Source organism: Cupressus sempervirens, chromosome 2 (assembly GCF_028749045.1).
Source record: "Cupressus sempervirens isolate cs-2001-9-10 chromosome 2, ASM2874904v1, whole genome shotgun sequence".
NCBI lineage: Eukaryota > Viridiplantae > Streptophyta > Pinopsida > Cupressales > Cupressaceae > Cupressus > Cupressus sempervirens.
In genome coordinates, this window is record NC_143119.1 from 114,705,926 (window position 1) to 114,724,394 (window position 18,469).

Below are 18,469 nucleotides of genomic sequence, written 5' to 3' on the forward strand. Positions count from 1 at the left end.
TAATCTAATGTGCTAGAAATACTAATTCAATGAAAGAATTTACACATTAAACTAACATAACATATAAGAGAGACAACAAGAAGACAAACTCAAATGAGAATGTGAGCCATGGATAAGCTCTCTCAATGAGATTGTTCTCTTATTTTTGAGATGTGTCTATGTGTAGATTGGGGATGTATGCTCAATTGCTTGCCCAAAGTTTCTTTAATGGTGGAGATGGGTAAATGGAAAATTGGTAGCTTTGTGAGCTCTCAATTTGGCATTATAAGGGTATGGGTATGGCTTTTGGCTCTCAAAAGGGCATGATAACTTTACTCAAATGGTTGTGATTGAAATGGCTTGGGAGGGGATTCAATTTATAGGCTAAGGGCTTGAGGGATGGAGGGCTAAGATGCAAGGAGAGATGAAAGCTTAAGGAGGGCTAGGATGCACTCAAAGGAGAGCACATGGATTGTGCTTGTTTAGCACCAATGGGAAGGTGACACTTGTCACAAGGAGGATGAGTGTGAGAGGGTAGGGTAAAGGGTTGGTTAAAGGCATGATGAGTGGGGTTGAGTATGTAAGAGAGATGTAAGAGGAATGAGTGTGGAAGAGGGAAGAGTGTGGAAGATGGATGTAAGAGTCTTTTATGGTTTGAAAGAGCACTCATGACTTGGTGGTTGGGATTTTTGAGGGGAGACTTTGGTTTGGTTTAGGAAAGTTTTAAACTTGCTTAGGGAATGTGACAACATTAGGGAGTGGATTAGGCTTGGGTTTAGGATTAGATTAAGGATGTTAGAGATGTGCAAGTGGATGACATTAATGAGGTGGGTGAGTTAGTGGCTAAGTTTGGTTAGTATGGGTGGATGGGGTGGATTAGGCTAAATGAAGGATTAGGGATAAGTTAGGGGTTTTCAGATTTGAGGATTTTATTTATCAAATATATTTATTTAATAAATGGAGATTTTTGGAATTAGATAGGAGAAAAGGATTTAATTGATAAATAATAGGTTATTTGATTTATCAATTAGGACTATAGATGATTAATTAAATTAATCAGCTAGGGATGGCAAAGGATTAATTAAATAGGAATTTAATTAATGATACCTTTAGAGATAACTAAATAGGATTACTAAAGCGGTGTAATCAAATTTAGGTGTCTACATTTTGCCCCTCTTTGACATAGTGTTAAGACAACACTATTTCAAAGAAGTTCGAATGAAGACGACATGAGGAAGATGTTTTAGCAACGAGGTTGCCCCAGTCTCAGATAAGAAGAGGAGAGACTAGACTTAGATGATGCCCCGTCAAGAAGGCGACAGGGAGAGAAATGAGGCTCGATGACTTCTTGAAAAGTACAAGAAATTGAGATGAGCTAAGACATAGATTGGCAAAGAGAAGGGGCTGAATTAGCTCAAACTCTCACTATGGAAGAATGATAAAGGAGAATCAGATGCACAAGAGTAAAGCAAGCTTAAGACATTCCAGGATTGTGGGGGGGGGGGGTGGGGGGGGGGGGATGGAGGAGCGGAGTGCTATAAAAGGAATCCATGGTAGGGAGATGGATGATGGAATGATAAAGCTGATGCAACATGATTTCAAAGAGTCAGATTGGTGGAAGATGGGTTTCAAAGATCCCTAGGACTAGGATTGTGGATCTCGAAAGATGAGGCTTGGTGGATCCCTAAGACTAGGATTATGGAGTGATTCAAAGAGATATTGATGCATAAGCTGGGCAAGGAGTGACAAATGTTGGAGATGGATGGGGGATAATGGAGATGAAGGGGATCCATTGAAGCTTTTTGAGCAGGGGGATACTTCAAAGAGAAGTACCACCATGTAGTTGAGCACTAGATTTGCTATAGGACTATTGGTTAATTTCCAAGGTTACCAAGAACATCAAGGCATTTTCACCAACCGTCCAGAGGACTAACGAACTGACTTGAAACAAACATGCAAGGATTTCCCCAGTATCACACATGAATCCTAGAGGAAGCAGCGTGGAAATGATACTGGGTAACCCACAAGCAGAAAAAGAAAACAAGTGAAAGACATGATCAAGACCTTACACTCTGATTGCCCCATTCGCAGCATACCATGATATGGAATATCGTGGAAACCTTGAGGAGGGAACAAGGAGATTGCTTGGACAAGATATTTTCAAGACCCAAGAGGGAAGATCCCAATTCAAAAGAAAGCAAAAATCCAAAAGAGAACTGTTTGCCAACGAGATGGGTAGGACGAGGTACTAATGGACCAAGATCAGACATGAGGAAAGCTATATCCTGCAAGGACCTATCAGAGAGCACCTAAGCTAGTGGATTTGGATGAGTGATGCATCTGGCAAGCTGAACTAAGAAGGATAACACTTTGGTGGCAGGAAATCTAGCTAAAGGGTGCATTGGAATAGCTAACTGAGATGTGCGATGTGTACAAGATGCTGATCAAGGAGGAATTGACACAAAAGTTGGATAGATACAATGGTACTAAGCTAAAGAGGATGTACAAGCTGATGGACCAAGATATGTTACAAATGTACAAGTTTGTTCATGTTTTGGTTTTGTGAGATGGGAATGTTCATGAAGGGTGGGATATTTGTAATAGTTGATAGGTGGATAGTTAGATGGTTTGTGAAAAGCTTAAGTGAAAATGGGGTTTTGTGTGTGCACGTGATAGTATATAAGCTAATATACAAGCTTATTTACAAGCTGGAATATGGTACAAGCTTTGGACAAGATTCAGATATACAAGGTATGGTACAAGATTTACAAGGTATAATACAAGCTTTGGTACATGATTTTTACAAGCCGAGGTACAAGATTTTACAAGCTGTACAGGAGGTATTTACAAGCTCCATTAGATTTTGGATATTTGGTTGGAACACCAAGGGAACAAGTAGGTGTGTTATGAGACGGTGAATGGATGGATGAGGGATAGGATAGTGATAGATAATGGATTAGTCTTTAGTACACAAGGCGCCTGAATTACCAAGTTTTCACCAAGGTACCTATCCAAGGTGCTTGAATTTCAAAGTTTTCACCATTGGACGCTTATTTCTCTTTACTATTTTTTTGTATTTTTTGAAAACTAGGTATACCAAGGATCTTCAAGCATAGAACTTCTTGAGATGAATGATGTTAGTGGGATCATTCAAGAGTTCTCCTTTTGGTGTAGATAACTGATAGGCTCCAGAGCCAAAGGATGCAGTGACAACATAAGGACCGAGCCATGTAGGTTCAAACTTGCCTTTCTTTTCTCGATCTTCTTGGACTTTCATATTTTCTTTGAGGACCATGTCACCTGGCTGAAAGTGCCGTGAGAGGACCTTCTTGTTGAAATTCCTTTTGAGATGAGTTTGGTAGACTGTGAGATGGTCATAGGCTTGTTGTCTCTTCTCGTCTAAGAGATCTAGCTGGGTGAGCCGAGCTACTCTGTATTCTTCATCTGATATTTTCCCTAGCAAAGATATGCACAATGAGGGAAGTTCAACCTCTATGGGTAGTACCACTTGGGCACCATAGACTAGGGAGTATGGAGTTGTTCCTGTGGATGTAAAAAAGGAGGTTCGATAGGCCCATAGGGCTAGATTTATTTGTAGGTGCCAATCGCGGCCAAAATCATTAACAACTTTCTTTAGGATTTTGAGGAGGGTTTTGTTAGTTGCCTCTGCCTGGCCGTTACCTTGTGGGAAATATGGGCTAGAAAAGTGGTGATGGATGCAGAGGGAAGTGCATAATTCTTCCATGTTGAGATTTTCAAAGTTACCTCTGTGGTCAGTGAAGATGGTGGATGGGATGCCGAAGCGGCAAACAATGTGGTACAAGATGATCTTGGAGACCTGAACTCCTATAGCTGAGACTAGGGGGACTGCTTCCACCTGCTTAGTGAAATAGTTTGTAGTTGTTATTATCCATTTATGTCCATCAGATGAGAGAGGTGTGATAGTTCCAACTAGATCAAGGCCCCAACAAGCAAAAGGCCAAGGTGGTGCAATAGGCTGTAGATCTTGTGCTAGAGTGTGCACAAGATTTGTGTGCTACTGACATGGGAGACACTTTCTGAGAAAGTCATAGGAGTCTTCTTCAATGGTAGGCCAATAGTAGCCTGCTCTAAGGATTTTTCGTGCTAGGACAATACCACTCGTGTGGGCACCGCAAAGTTCAGAATGCACTTCTTTTAATGTCATCGCGACCTTGTTTTCATCTAAGCATCGAGAGAGAGTATCGTGATAACCCCGACGATATAGGGTATTGGCTATGATGACATAGCAGGATGATTTTTGGATAAAGTTCTGGCATTGGGTGTGTGTGAGGTGAGGGGATATGATACCATCATTAAGGTAAGCGTGAATTTCATGGTACCAAGGGGATTGGGGACCAACCAAGATACAAACACAGTTTGAATCCTTATTTGCATAGGCATGTGTGAGGAGCTGCTCGACTAAAAACTCATACTGTGTAGGTGCTTGGGGAATTTCCAAGAGCGAGCTGATAGTAGCCATAGCATCTGCTACTTTGTTCTGCATTCGAGGTACTTGTGTAAACTGAAGCTTTGTAAAATGATGGGTTAGCTAATCAACTAGCTCTTTGTAGGGTAATAGATTTTCATCTTTGGTTTGATATTCATTTAGGACTTGTTTGATGATGAGCTGAGAATCACCAAAGACTTGTAACTTAGTGATATTCCATTCTGCAGCTATCTTTAATCCTGCTACAAGAGCTTCATATTCTGCTATATTGTTGGTGCTAGGGAATTGTAGCTTGAAGGCTTTTGGGATGTAATCTCCCTGAGGTGTAACCAACAATATTCCTACCCCTGATCCATGAGATGTGTATGAGCCATCAAAATAAAGCTTCCATGGGGACTGTTCTTCAATTAGGTAGATATGCTCATCTGGAAATTCGGTGAGCAAAGGATATGCATCTACTAGAGGTGCATCAGCTAGGTGATCTGCTATAGCTTGCCCTTTGATTGCCTTTTTGTCCACATACTGGATGTCAAGTTCACTTAGTAGCATAACCCATTTGGCCAAACGGCCTGTAAGTGCTATTCTAGAGAGCATATACTTGAGAGGATCAATTTTGGATATTAGTCAGATGTTATGACTTAGCATGTAGTGGCGAAGCTTTTGAGTTGAGAAAACAACTGCCAAACAAGCTTTTTCCATAGGAGTGTAATTGAGTTCATAACCAACTAGGGTTCTACTGATGTAGTAGATGGCTCTTTCTCTTTCGTAGTCATCGAGTTGTGCTAGAAGTGCCCCTAGAGTAGTAGGTGTTGCTGATATGTACAAGATCAAAGGACGACTAGGAACTAGTGGAACCAAGATAGGGGGATTGGTGAGATACTTCTTGAGCTGATCGAAGCTGCGCTGACATAAAGGATCCCACTTGAAGTTCTCATCCTTCTTCAGTAAATGTGAAAATGGTGTACACTTATCTGCAAGCTGGGAGATGAAGTGTCGGACAGATTGAAGCTTTCCATGAAGAGAGCGAAGTTGTCATAGTGTCTGGGGAGGAGGCATGTCTAAGATAGCCTTGACCTTCTTGGGGTCAATCTCTATATGTTGTTTAGACACTATAAAGCCTAGAAGCTTGCCAGATGTGACCCCAAAGACACATTTCTTGGGATTTAGCATGAGATGATATTGGGCTAACCTATCAAAGACTTTCTCCAGGTCAGCGAGATGATCCATGAAGGTGTAAGATTTGAATAGGATATCGTCCACATAATCCTCCAAAATGCTATGGATAAGATCATAGAAAATGGCTGTCATAGCTCTTTGATAGGTAGCCCCAACATTCTTTAGGCCAAAGGGCATCATGGTGTAGCAAAAGGTTCCCCAAGGGGTAGTGAATGCTGTCTTATGCTGATCCTCTTCTGCGATCTTGATCTGATTATACCCAGAAAATCCATCCATAAGGGATAGAATTTCATGTCCAGCTGTAAGATCTACAATCATATCTATGTTGGGTAAGGGAAAATCATCTTTTAGCCAAGCTTTGTTTAGATCTCTAAAATCAGTGCAGATTCTGATGTCACCGGAAGGCTTAGTGACAGGGACCATGTTGGAGATCCACTCTGAGTAGTCAATAGGTCGGATAACCTTAGCAGCTAACATTCTTTCTAATTCAGCTTTGACCAGTAATGCTACCTTCGAGTGCATTTTTCTAAGCTTTTGTCTGACGAGCTTGATCTTTGGATCGACTGCAAGATGGTGAACTACAAGCTTTGGATCCAAACCTAGCATGTCCTGATATGACCATGCAAATCGGCCAATGTTCTCTCTTAAGACCTCAAAGAGGAGATCAACTTGGTCTTATGATAGGGATGCAACAATGTGAACAAGTTTGGGGATCTCTGAAGAACCGTCGTTGACTTCTCTAGTATCCTCAATTAGAATAAATGATACCTCTGGTCGATTATCTTGAGGAGGCAATACTAAATCCTAATGTTCTACTTGTGGCTCTGGATTTTCTTGCTGAGGGGTTCTCTTCACTGCCTTAGCTAGTCCCGGATTCACCTTAGTTCCAGTTTTGGGTGTATTAGAACTAGGTTGTGGATTTTCTCCAAAATACCCCTTGGTATCTAGCTTATAGATATAGGCAGAATCTAGCTTTATTTTCTTATGAGGAGTTTTGGCTCCCATGAATATTAGAAGTGCTTCCTCTGATGTGAACTCATCAATGTGTATGACGCTTGGTTGGTCCCAATCTATGAGTTGTGGATGGGCGAGTGGTAGGTCAATGAGGTGGATGGATAGTTCTTGGAGAACAGAGTCTCCTAGGAAGATTTGGTTTGGGATATCATCGTAGGCTCTCTTTTCAACTTCCTCAGGAATGTCTTCAATTTTGACAAGGTCACGGTGGATGTTCGAAAAAGCGTGACCATTCTCATTGGTGCCCCTAGTTGTGGGTATGCCAAAGCCAAGACCTGAGTTCGTTTCCCACTTATGTGCTTCAATGGGACATTGCATGCGCCTTTCTTCTGGTCCTAGTCCACCACCTTGATAGTTCCATTTTTCAGTGATGAGCTTATGTTCTTGGAGATACTTCTGGCTGAAGTGATCAAGGCATGCTTGATTTCTTGGAGGTGCATCCTTATGTAACCAATTGTTGATATCTGGAGTGAGCTCCTCATGAAGAGGGGTTTTTGAGGATACAAAGGTTGTTGGGCCAAACTATTTGTATCAAGGAGGTGGAATCTAATTAGCTTTGTGATATGTTGGCCGTCCATGGGTATGTGGATCAAGTGGGATTGCTCCGACATCAAATGCATCTAATAGACTATACTCTCCACAGCCTTTGTTGTTGATCTTCACGGTAGATAGGGTGGAGGCAAGGATGGTTCCTGGGTCATTACAAGTGTGGGATGAGCTGGTGATGGCTGTGCTGATATCAATTCCAGGGCAATGATTTGTATAGGAGGCTTCAACCGTATTGCAGTAAGCAAAGGGTTTTGGATCAGCATGGATGGTTACCTTAGTGCCCTAATGCAGAAATTTGATGCACTGATGGTACGTGGATGGAACAACTTTCATGGCATGAATCCATGGGCGGCCGAGGAGGATGTTAAATGGTAGGTTTAGATCAATAACATGGCAAACTGTCTCTTGGATGACCGGCCCAACCTTGATTGGCAGCAAAATAGTTCCTTCTATGGTTCTTTCCAAGTTGTCATAAGCTTTGATGGTGATAACCTCACTGATCATATCTGCCTCAGTGTACCCAGCTTATTTTATGAATTTTAGGGTGCAAATATTCAAGGCTAATCCATTATCTATCATTACTCTTTTCATAGCAAAATTGGATACCATGATGGCTATGTGAAGCGAAAGGGTGTGATCTGGCTCGACCATGGGTATGTCAGTGGGTTTGAAAGATTGGGCACATGAGGATGAAAGGTGTCCAACAAGATTATGAAAATTAGTAGCATTGATATCAGAAGGGACATGAGATTCTATGAGAGCACTATCAAGGATGTCTTTGTACACAGGACTAGTGCGGAGAAGGTCTAAAATGGAGATTTGGGCTGGCATGTTCCCAAGGTGTTCCAAGATATTGTACCGGCTTTTTGATGGAGCTGATGGTGCTGATGAAACTGGTGGGCCTGCGATGTTAAATTGCGCTCTTTGAGTGGTGACTGCACACTCATTGTCTGGTCCTTGGATATTGATAACATTGATAGAAGGCTCTTTCTCGGATATAAAACCTATAAGGCTACCATAGTCTATATAGGATGAAGTGTGGTCATTGTTCTTCCCATGCTATTGGTTTGGCTAGCAATTTTTGGTGTTGTTTTCGATAGGTTCTTTTCCAGGATTTTGGTTGTTGTGTGGAGGAAAAGCATTTTGATAAATTTGTAAGCCTGCATTGGGAGAGGTTTGCGCACCAACAGTGATTTCTTCCCGATCAATGAGGTCCTGCACATAATCTTTCAGTTTCATGCATCTGAGGGTGGTGTGACCGTTTACCCTATGGAACTTGCAATACTCATTATCCTTGTACCATGCAGCTTTGGATTGGCTTGGATCAATTTGCTGGGTAGGAGGAAATTTGATGAGGTTTTCCTTAGCCAATTTCTCAAAAATGACATCCAATGGCTCACCAAGGGGTGTATAGTTTCTAGGTGCGGGTTGGAATTTGGGTGTTTGCCTTGCAGCTACATTGATGGCATTAGCTTGATTGTTAGACCCTTGAAAGTTGGGTCTTGTATTGTGGTTTTGATAGCTTTGGTTATTCTGTTGTTGGTAATTGATAGCTTGTTGGTTGTTTGGTTGATATGGTGGGTTAGACTAGTTTTGAGAAGGACCAACAATATTCACATGTCTGGTGTCAGTAACCCCATTTGTTGCAACATGCTTGTTTTTGTTCCAATACCTAGACTTGTCATTGGAATGTGATTGATTTTGGTTGGCCTCTTTGTAAATCTTAACCACACCATATTTAATGAGTCCTTGTTCAAGGATCATTCCTTTCTCTTTGATATCTTTATAGGTTTAGAAACAGTTCATGGTCACGTGGTGAGCCAAGCTAGGATGGGCATTATCAATAAACATTTTCACCACATGCCGCTCTGGCAAGGTGCAAGATATGCAGGTGGTAAGGGTTTGCCATTTTTGCAGGTATTCAGCAAGGATTTTTTCACCTTTTGGCTTGGTGTGGACAAGATCAACTATTGATAGCTCTGTTTCAAAAAGATGGGCATATTGGGCTATGAATGCCTCAGATAATTCAGCAAAGTTTTTAATTGTGCCATAGGGGATTTTGTAAAACCATTCAAGACCTGGCCCAGCCAAGCTTTTGGGAAAAAGGCGCTAGAGGAAGACATCATTGTATGCCACATCTTGGGAGTGCATGTAAAATTCTTCGATATGTGTGACAGGGTCTCCTTTTCCTCTAAATTTGTCAAATTCAGGTACCTCAAAATGCTACGGGAATGGAGTCATAGTAATGGCTCTGTCAAATGGGTAAGGACACACATTCTCAAACTTGAATGTCTTCGGATCATTCCCTTCTTGGATGGCTTTTAGAGCTATCTTCATTTGCTCCCATTCTGAATTGATAGGTGATGGCTGGGGTGCCCCCAATGTAGGAGTGCCTTGAGGTAGGTATGCACTAGATCGGGCCACTGAATATGGATGGCTGTGAGGGATTTGCTGATAGGGATCATACATTGTTTGGGCAGCTGCATGGTGGATGACGGGTTGCTGAGGGGGAGGTGGTGCATATTGCTGCATGTGCTGCGAGGCTTGCTGTTGATATGGGATTTGAGGTTGGGATTGAGGAATATAATCTGGCTATGGGATAAATGAATGGCTTTGTGGAGGTAAGGTATAAGATGGTTGTGAAGCTTAGGGAAAGGATCGAGGGGCTTGTGGGGTTTGACCAATATATGTGGGTTGCGCCCCCATTTGGGATGGTATCTGCAAATAATTGGTGGTTGGCTGGATTGGTGGATTACCTCCTAGAAGTGGCATTGAAAAGTAGTTGGCAATAGGAGGTAATGGATTAGTTGGTGGTGGAGGTGGTGGGAATTGAAAGCTTGGGAATGGAACTGATGGGGTTTGATAGCTTGGTGGCTAGATTTAGAAGCTTGGTAGAGTGGTGGTGGGAGCTGGGGTCACTTGGGAGCTTGGCAAAAAATTGGCAGTAGCTTGTGGGATTTGATAGCTTTGTGGAGTGAAGGTAGTAGCTTGTGGATTTGTGGCTGATGGTAATTGGCTCCCAAAACCTAATGGAAATGATGGGATTGTGCTTTGGGCTGTGGTGAACAAGCTGGGGGTGATGAAAGGTTGATTACTTGGCCCCATGGGTAGCATCCCTTTTGTATTTTGCTGAGGTTGGCCAAAGATGCTAGCATTGATTTGGGAGATGGGTGGATTTGGAAGGTTGGGTTGGGGAGCAACAACAACAATAGTGAAGGGAGTGAATGGTGAAGTGTTTTGGGCAAAGGCAGTTTGGAGCAGAGAGGTATGAACCAAGGATGGAGTGGTAGTGGTTGGATTGGCTTGCGGAATGGAGATTTTGACTTGGGTGGAGGATGGTATGTTTGGGTCTGTTGGATCATATGGATTGGCTGGAGGCTCTTCTTTTGGCATATATTGAGGATAATTTGGATCATAAGAGCCGATGGGTGGTGGCAGCTACCCAAACAATGGGTGAGATGGATCTGATAATGGAGGGGGTCTTCCAAAGTCAAAGGTTCCTACATTGTCCCTTCAAAAATTAGCCATGATTGTCTCTTTGTTCTTGTCTATAATGGCGTTTACTAATACTGCATTTCCTGGTTGGTTCATGAAAGCTTCAATGTCAGTAGATGATGGCATAGCTTTCTCTGGGCTGAAGGATGGTTGAGTGCTCAAGGGGGGTGAGGCTGTTCGATCCAAATGATAGGGCTCCATTGTTTCTTTCTTCTTGGCGAAGTGAGTGACGGGTGGCATAAAAAATGCTCCTAGGGATGAGATGCAACAAATGCTGGTGTATGTAAAAGGGGGGAGGCTTTTCTATGCAGATGATTTCCTAGGTTGAGGCAAAGCTATATGAAAAAACCTAAGGAGGATTGGGTTGGGGATTCTAACTTCAAAGATATGTTGCCAAAGCATGAAAGGTTTGCTTTCCTATATGCAAGCTTGGTGGTGATTTTGTCAACTTAAGGATAGACTGATGATCCTTTAGGAAGAACACGAGATTGACCACTTGTGGATCCCAACCTTTAGCTCAAGGTGATGAGGGATAACAAGTGACAAAGCTAGATTACCCTAGACAAAGCTCTGTCAAAGGGATAACCTTGGTGAGATTGGTGGATTTGGAAGATTTTAGGAATGGAAAACTTTTGGCAAGGTGACAACAAATTTTGAAAGCTTAGATGTGCAGTTTTTGGATTTTTGGCTAGATGGTTTGGTTCTAAATGAGATGGATGAGCTAATAATACTTAAGGGGATAACCTAAGATGGTTGGCTTTTCTACAAAGATGACTCTAAAGTGAAGCTTATCCAAGAAGATGTGGAGAAACAAGGGTGTCTAATCATAGAAATCATGCCTAGTTAGTAAGGCATAAGCAGGATTAACTCCTGGATGTTGGCTAAATTTGATGGTGTGCTCTAACCAGGCCTCTTGAAGTGCTTCATCGGCAGCTTTGTCTTCTGTTTTGTGGAGTTTGGCAATTCGTGGGCTTGGTGTTATTTGTTTTCTCTTGGCTGAAAGTTCTTGGTATGCCAGAGATGGCTTGAGTTTGACTTTGTGAAACTTCTATTTGGGTTTGGTTTGTTCTAACATGAATTCCTAAATTTGCTTGGCTTTGAGAGATCTCAGTTGTTTTGCTTTGACTTGTTCAACTTCTAAAATAGGCAGTGACTACCCTAAGTGTGCCCTAAGCTAGGATTGACCAAGTTTGGCAAACATTCATTCAACAAGTAAAATAAAATCAAGCAATAGATAGGAACACCCAGATAGAAGTTTGTGGTTCTTAGAATGTGATACTTGCACCGAGGAGTGTGTATGTTCTACAAATGTTTCGATCAGTCACTTCAAACACATTAACACCCTAAATGGTTTTCTGCAAGGCTGACAGTTGGTTTAGCTAGGGATTCCTCGATATATGCAAGGTACATGAGGCCCAAATCCATAGATGAAACCAAAAGGATGTCACACAGCCAAGAGGAGCGGTAACCCACTTCTCCTCTTTCACTTCTCAAGAGTATAAAGTTCCTTGAGGCTTAGCCCGAGTGACAAAATCTTGATCCCAAGAGAGGTGTCTTTTGATTCACCTCCTGATTCTTATACTTCGTCGAAACACTGGAGTTGAGGTCGTCCAAGGGGTGATGAAATCCCCAAGCAGGTCTCCTAAAAAGAAACAGGGTTTTGGATCCTAATCTTATGCACCCAAGATGGCCTCGAAAGACGACAAGGGGAGAGAAGACTTGGATGACCTTGAGCTAAAAAACACGCTTGTTCTTTTACCAACTAACTCTTATTTGTGCTAATCTAGACTTTGCAAGCACTCATGTTTAAGAGACAATGTTCAATTCCAACTTGAAGCGCCAACAAAAGTAAATCGATCAAAGAATGCAAACAATAAGAAAAGTTAGGGTCAACAAAAGAAAACTTGCGCACCCGGAGGCCCTCCACATCAAGTATTGATTAATTTTTTTTAAGGCATTCAAGATTGAGTGAGTTTATTTTAAGCCCAAAACAAAAGTGTGTGAGATTCGATTTCAAGCGTGTGCCCGGAGGCTCTCCACGTCAATTGTTGTTCAATTTTAGTGCCCAAACTTGAAGTGTGATCGATTTAATCTAGAGTTTTGGTCATTTAAGAATTATGATAAAGTTAAAGCAAACGTTCAAAGACCAAGTGAGTTAGTTAGATTGTGGAACATTTAACACCTTTTTCAAGTAGACCCATCCTCATAAATGGCGCTGAGATTGCAACCAATGGTTGAATTGATGGGTGATTATAAAATATGTGAGTCCAAGGAACTACTCAAATTGATTTTTGAAAATTTGTATTTAACTTAACAAAGTTTCTTAATTGTCCAAAATCAAACTTTGCCTAAATTGCATGCAAAAGAGAGATTTGTTTGTTCTTTTTAATGCACCAAAAATTGAAGTGTGAGATATTGCAATGGTTAATTGATCTTTGCATTCAAGATTGAGTTGTTTGTTTTAAGCATGCATTCCAAAGAAAATTGATTTGAACAACATATATTCAATGAAAAATGTGTTTAACCATTCAAGTTCATTTTAGCAATATGCATTCAAAGACAAATGATTAAACATTCAAGTTCATTTTAGCAACATACATTCAAAGACAAATGATTAAACATTCAAGTTCATTTTAGCAACATGCGTTCAAAGACAAATGATTAAACATTCAAGTTCATTTTTTAGCAATATGAGAACCTGCAAGAAACATGGTTAGTGGTTTCATATGTGCTCCAACCTGTAATGAGACAAAAAAATCAATTTAGTTAGTCACCCAAAATCTTCAAAAATGAAAGCTTAACTATGGGAAATTTTTTAAAAACTTTTTTTGCTATTTTTCTTACACGTAAAAATGCTTAGAATGGTCTGCAACATAAATAGGTAGAGACGATAGTTTACCAAGCGAAGACGCCAAACTGTGGAAACATCGAAACTCGCAGACGCTAAAACTCGCAGACGCCGAAACTCGCAGATGACAGTTTGATGAAGAAGGCAGTTGGCAGCGTTGGAGATGATAGTTGACTGATGGTGGCGATGGAGATGATAGTTTCTAGGCAGAGACGAAAATTGACTGCTGGCGGCGACAGAGATGACAATTTGAGCTTTTGAAGGCGGCGCAGATGACAAAATCCAGACAGAGACGCTAAAACTCACATACGTCAAAATTTGCAGATGACAGTTCAGGTTTCGGTGTAGGCTACCAGAAAATAAGCGGAGATGCTGAAACTCGCAGACGATATTTTGAGTGTGCAGAGACAATAGTTGAGCTTTCACAGATGACGTTTTGCGCAGACGACAGGCGAAGATGCCAGTTTGCGGAGACGACACTGCGCGCAATGAACCGACGGGCACAGGTTTTTTTTTCAGATTTTTTTGTTTTTTTGGTTATTTTTTGATTTTAAAGGATGTATCTTTCTCTCTAGTGTGTCCTTCAACCTGAAAAAATAAACAAAAACAACTTGCACCCACTCAAACAACAACAAACCATTAGATTGTTAGTTTGTAAAAGCACAATGTAGATTAAAACGGATGAAAAAAAGACCCATAGCGGGGTCCCACCAAGCATGCCAAAATATATACACTAATCTAATGTGCTAGAAATACTAATTCAATGAAAGCATTTACACATTAAACTAACATAACATATAAGAGAGACAAAGAGAAGACAAACTCAAATGAGAATGTGAGCCATGGATAAGCTCTCTCAATGAGATTGTTCTCTTATTTTTGAGATGTGTCTATCTGTAGATTGGGGATGTATGCTCAATTGCTTGCCCAAAGTTGCTTCAATGGTGGAGATGGGTAAATGAAAAATTGGTAGCTTTGTGAGCTCTCAATTTGGCATTATAAGGGTATGGGTATGGCTTTTGGCTCTCAAAAGGGTATGATAACTTTACTCAAATGATTGTGATTGAAATGGCTTGGGAGGGGATTCAATTTATAGGCTAAGGGCTTGAGGGATGAAGGGCTAAGATGCAAGGAGAGATGAAGGCTTAAGGAGGGCTAAGATGCACTCAAAGGAGAGCACATGGATTGTGCTTGTTTAGCACCAATGGGAAGGTGACACTTGTCACAAGGAGGATGAGTGTGAGAGGGTAGGGTAAAAGGTTGGTTAAAGGCATGATGAGTGGGGTTGAGTATGTAAGAGAGATGTAAGAGCAATGAGTGTGGAAGAGGGAAGAGTGTGGAAGATGGATGTAAGAGTCATTAGTGGGCTTGTAAGAGTCTTTTATGGTTTGTAAGAGCACTCATGACTTGGTGGTTGAGATTTTTGAGGGGAGACTTTGGTTTGGTTTAGGAAAGTTTTAAACTTGCTTAGGGAATGTGACAACATTAGGGAGTGGATTAGGCTTGGGTTTAGGATTAGATTAAGGATGTTAGAGATGTGCAAGTGGATGACATTAATGAGGGTGGGTGAGTTAGTGGCTAAGTTTGGTTAGTATGGGTGGATGGGGTGGATTAGGCTAAATGAAGGATTAAGGATAAGTTAGGGGTTTTCAGATTTGAGGATTTTATTTATCAAATAGATTTATTTAATAAATGAGGATTTTTGAAATTAGATAGGAGAAAAGGATTTAATTGATAAATAATAGGTTATTTGATTTATCAATTAGGACTATAGATGATTAATTAAATTAATCAACTAGGGATGGCAAAGGATTAATTAAATAGAAATTTAATTAATGATATCTTTAGAGATAACTAAATAGGATTACTAAAGCGGTGTAATCAAATTTAGGTGTCTACAAGAAGAAGGTGAGAATGTTGCTCAATATTGCTTTAGAATAAAAGATGTTGTTAATGTTATAAGAGGAACTATTGGTAAAATAGATGATGATATTGTATTGAGTAAAGTACTAAGAACATTCTTGCCCATCTATGCTATTAGAGTTTCTACCATACAAGAACTGAGATGTATAATAGGTTCTAATCTGACTCTGGAAGGTTTGGTAGGTAGACTTGCTGCCTTTGAGCTCTCTAATTTTGATAATTTCAAACTTGAAAAAGTTGAATCTGCTTTAAAAGCTAAACTATCATTGAAGTAATCTAAAGAGAAGAAGAAAAAGGTAGAACATGTTTCCAGTGGTAGTGATAAAGATGTGGAAGATGTAGAGCAACTTGAAGGATCACTAGCAAGGAGATTTCACAGAGGCAAAGGAAAATTTAAAGGAAAATTACCTATCATTTTTTCTAATTGTAATAAGGTTGGTCATATTGCTACTAGATGTCTAGAAAAGAAGAACATCAGAAGTGGAGACAAATAAAGATATGAAGACATCAAAGATTACAAAGACAAAGGCAAGCAGTCTTGCTACATTACTAAAGAGGAAACCAAATATGGATTCGAAGATCATGATGATGAAGTGGTGTATGTTACAATGAATGATGAATCTGATGAGGATGAGGCAACTACACTAGTGTCTTTTTTGAACAAAAATGACATGTGGATCATTGACAGTGGGTCTTCGCATCACATGACTGGAGATAAAAGTAGGTTCATTACCTTGAATTATTATGATGGAAATAGTGTAAGGTTTGGTAATGATGCACCATGTTTGATAAAAGGAAAAGGTTCTATCAAACTCACACAAAAGATTGTGTGACAATTATGCTTATTATGTTGAAGGTCTTAATTATAATTTGTTGAATGTGTTGCAATTGAATAGTTCAGATTGCAAGGTTGAGTTTGAAAACAAGATAGCTAACATATATGACTCTGATGAGAAACTAATTGGGAAAGATGATCAAACTAGAGATAATCTATTTTATCTTGATATGGATGATGCTACTTGTCTTGTTGTAGAATTTAACTATGTGTGTTTATGGCACAAGAGATTATGCCATGTTAATTTTGATAACTTAGTTAGTATCAATAACATGAGAAGAGTCAAAGGTCTGCCTAAGTTGAAGGAACCTGACAATATAATTTGCAAATAATGTCAGATAGATAAGATGAAAAAATCTAATTTTAACAGTAAGATTCACACCTCGAAAGAAATTTGGGAGATTGCTCATACTGACTTGTGTGGACCAATCTTCAAAGGTGATAAGTAAATTATGCTATTTGTTGATGATAATTTTAGGATGATGACAGTTATGTTTCTGAGATAGAAATTTGATGCTTTCCAAATGTTTAAGTGGTACTTAGCAAGAGTTAAGAAGGAAACAGGTAAAAGCCTAAAATGTTTGAGATCTAACGAAGGAGGAGAATTTACATCAAATGAGTTTGAGATGTTCTGTAATGATAGAGGAATCAAAAGACAAACATTTGCACTTAGGAACCCTCCAAAAAATGGAATTGTTGAAAGGAGGAATAGATCTATAAAGGAATGTGCTAAGACATTCATGATGGAGAAGAATGTTGTTTTGAAATACTAGAGAGATGTTGTAAGTACAAATATCTAAACCTTGAACCATGTACAAGTCAATAAAGGGACTCATTCAACACCTTTTGAATTATGGTATGGATACTCACCCAACGTAAAATATTTTAAGGTATTTGGGAGAAAGTGCTACATTGTTAAGGATTTTAGGAATGGAAAATTAGATGCTAAAAGTGAAGAAGGTATATTCTTGGCTATTCTACAAGAAGTAAAACTTACAAGTGTTTAAATACTAACACTAAAAAATTTGTGGAAAGTGCAAATGTGAAGTTTGATGAATATATAGAGGTACATGAGACTAAAACTATGAAGAAAACAAAGGAATATAAATCTTTTGTAAAATTTTATGAAGGTATGTCTATTGATGAAGATGATGTAAATCAAGTTCCAAATAAACAACAATTTTTAGTGACTATTGAGTCACAAACAATGAATGTCGAGTTGTATTCATGAACTAAGCTACAGTCGAGTGCCAAGTTACAAATTTAAGCTAAGGCACATTTTGATTCTAAGATTAGTGTACATGAAAGAGATGTTGAATTACCTAATAGAGATGTACATAGTGATTCAAAAGTTAATAGACCTAATGAAGAAAACACAGTAGAACCAAGATTGTCAAAGTATGTCAAGAGACATTACCTTGCTAAAAAAATGATTGGAGATAGAAATTCTAGACCCATGAAAAGGAACAAGATAAGAAATGATACATGTTTGATAAGCATGCATGATCCTAAGTTAGTGAGATATGCCTTAGACAATGTGGCCTAGAGTAAAGCCACGAAAGAAGAGATTAAACAAATTGAAATGAACAATACACGGACTCTAGTTCCTAGACCAAAAGATAATAATGTGATTGGAACTAATTGGGTGTATAGAAACAAGTTAGATGAGAATGGTGAAGTGACAAGGAATAAGGAAAGATTAGTTTACAAAGGGTATGCACAAGAAGAAGGGATAGACTATGGAGAAATTTTTTCCCCTATTGCAAGATTGGAAGGAGTAAGAACTCTGCTTGTTTACTTTGCATACAAAGGTTTCAAAGTTTATCAAATGGATGTGAAATCTGCATTTCTAAATGACATATTAGAAGAATAGAATGACATTAAAGGCTTCACAATTATCTTGTGAAAATTGGATTTGAGAAGACTGATGATAACAAAAATGTATACTTGAAGATAGAAGGAGGTAAACATATTTTTCTAGCTGAAATTTTGTTGATGATACCATATTTAGTGGTCAATATGGATTATGTAACATTTGCAAATGAAATGAAGAAAGAATTTGAGATGTCTATGTTTGGAGAGATAAAGTTCTTTGTTGTCTTACAAGTATATTGGATGAAATATGTTATATACATCACTCAATCTAAATATGTGAAGGAGATATTGAAAACTTTTGGACTTG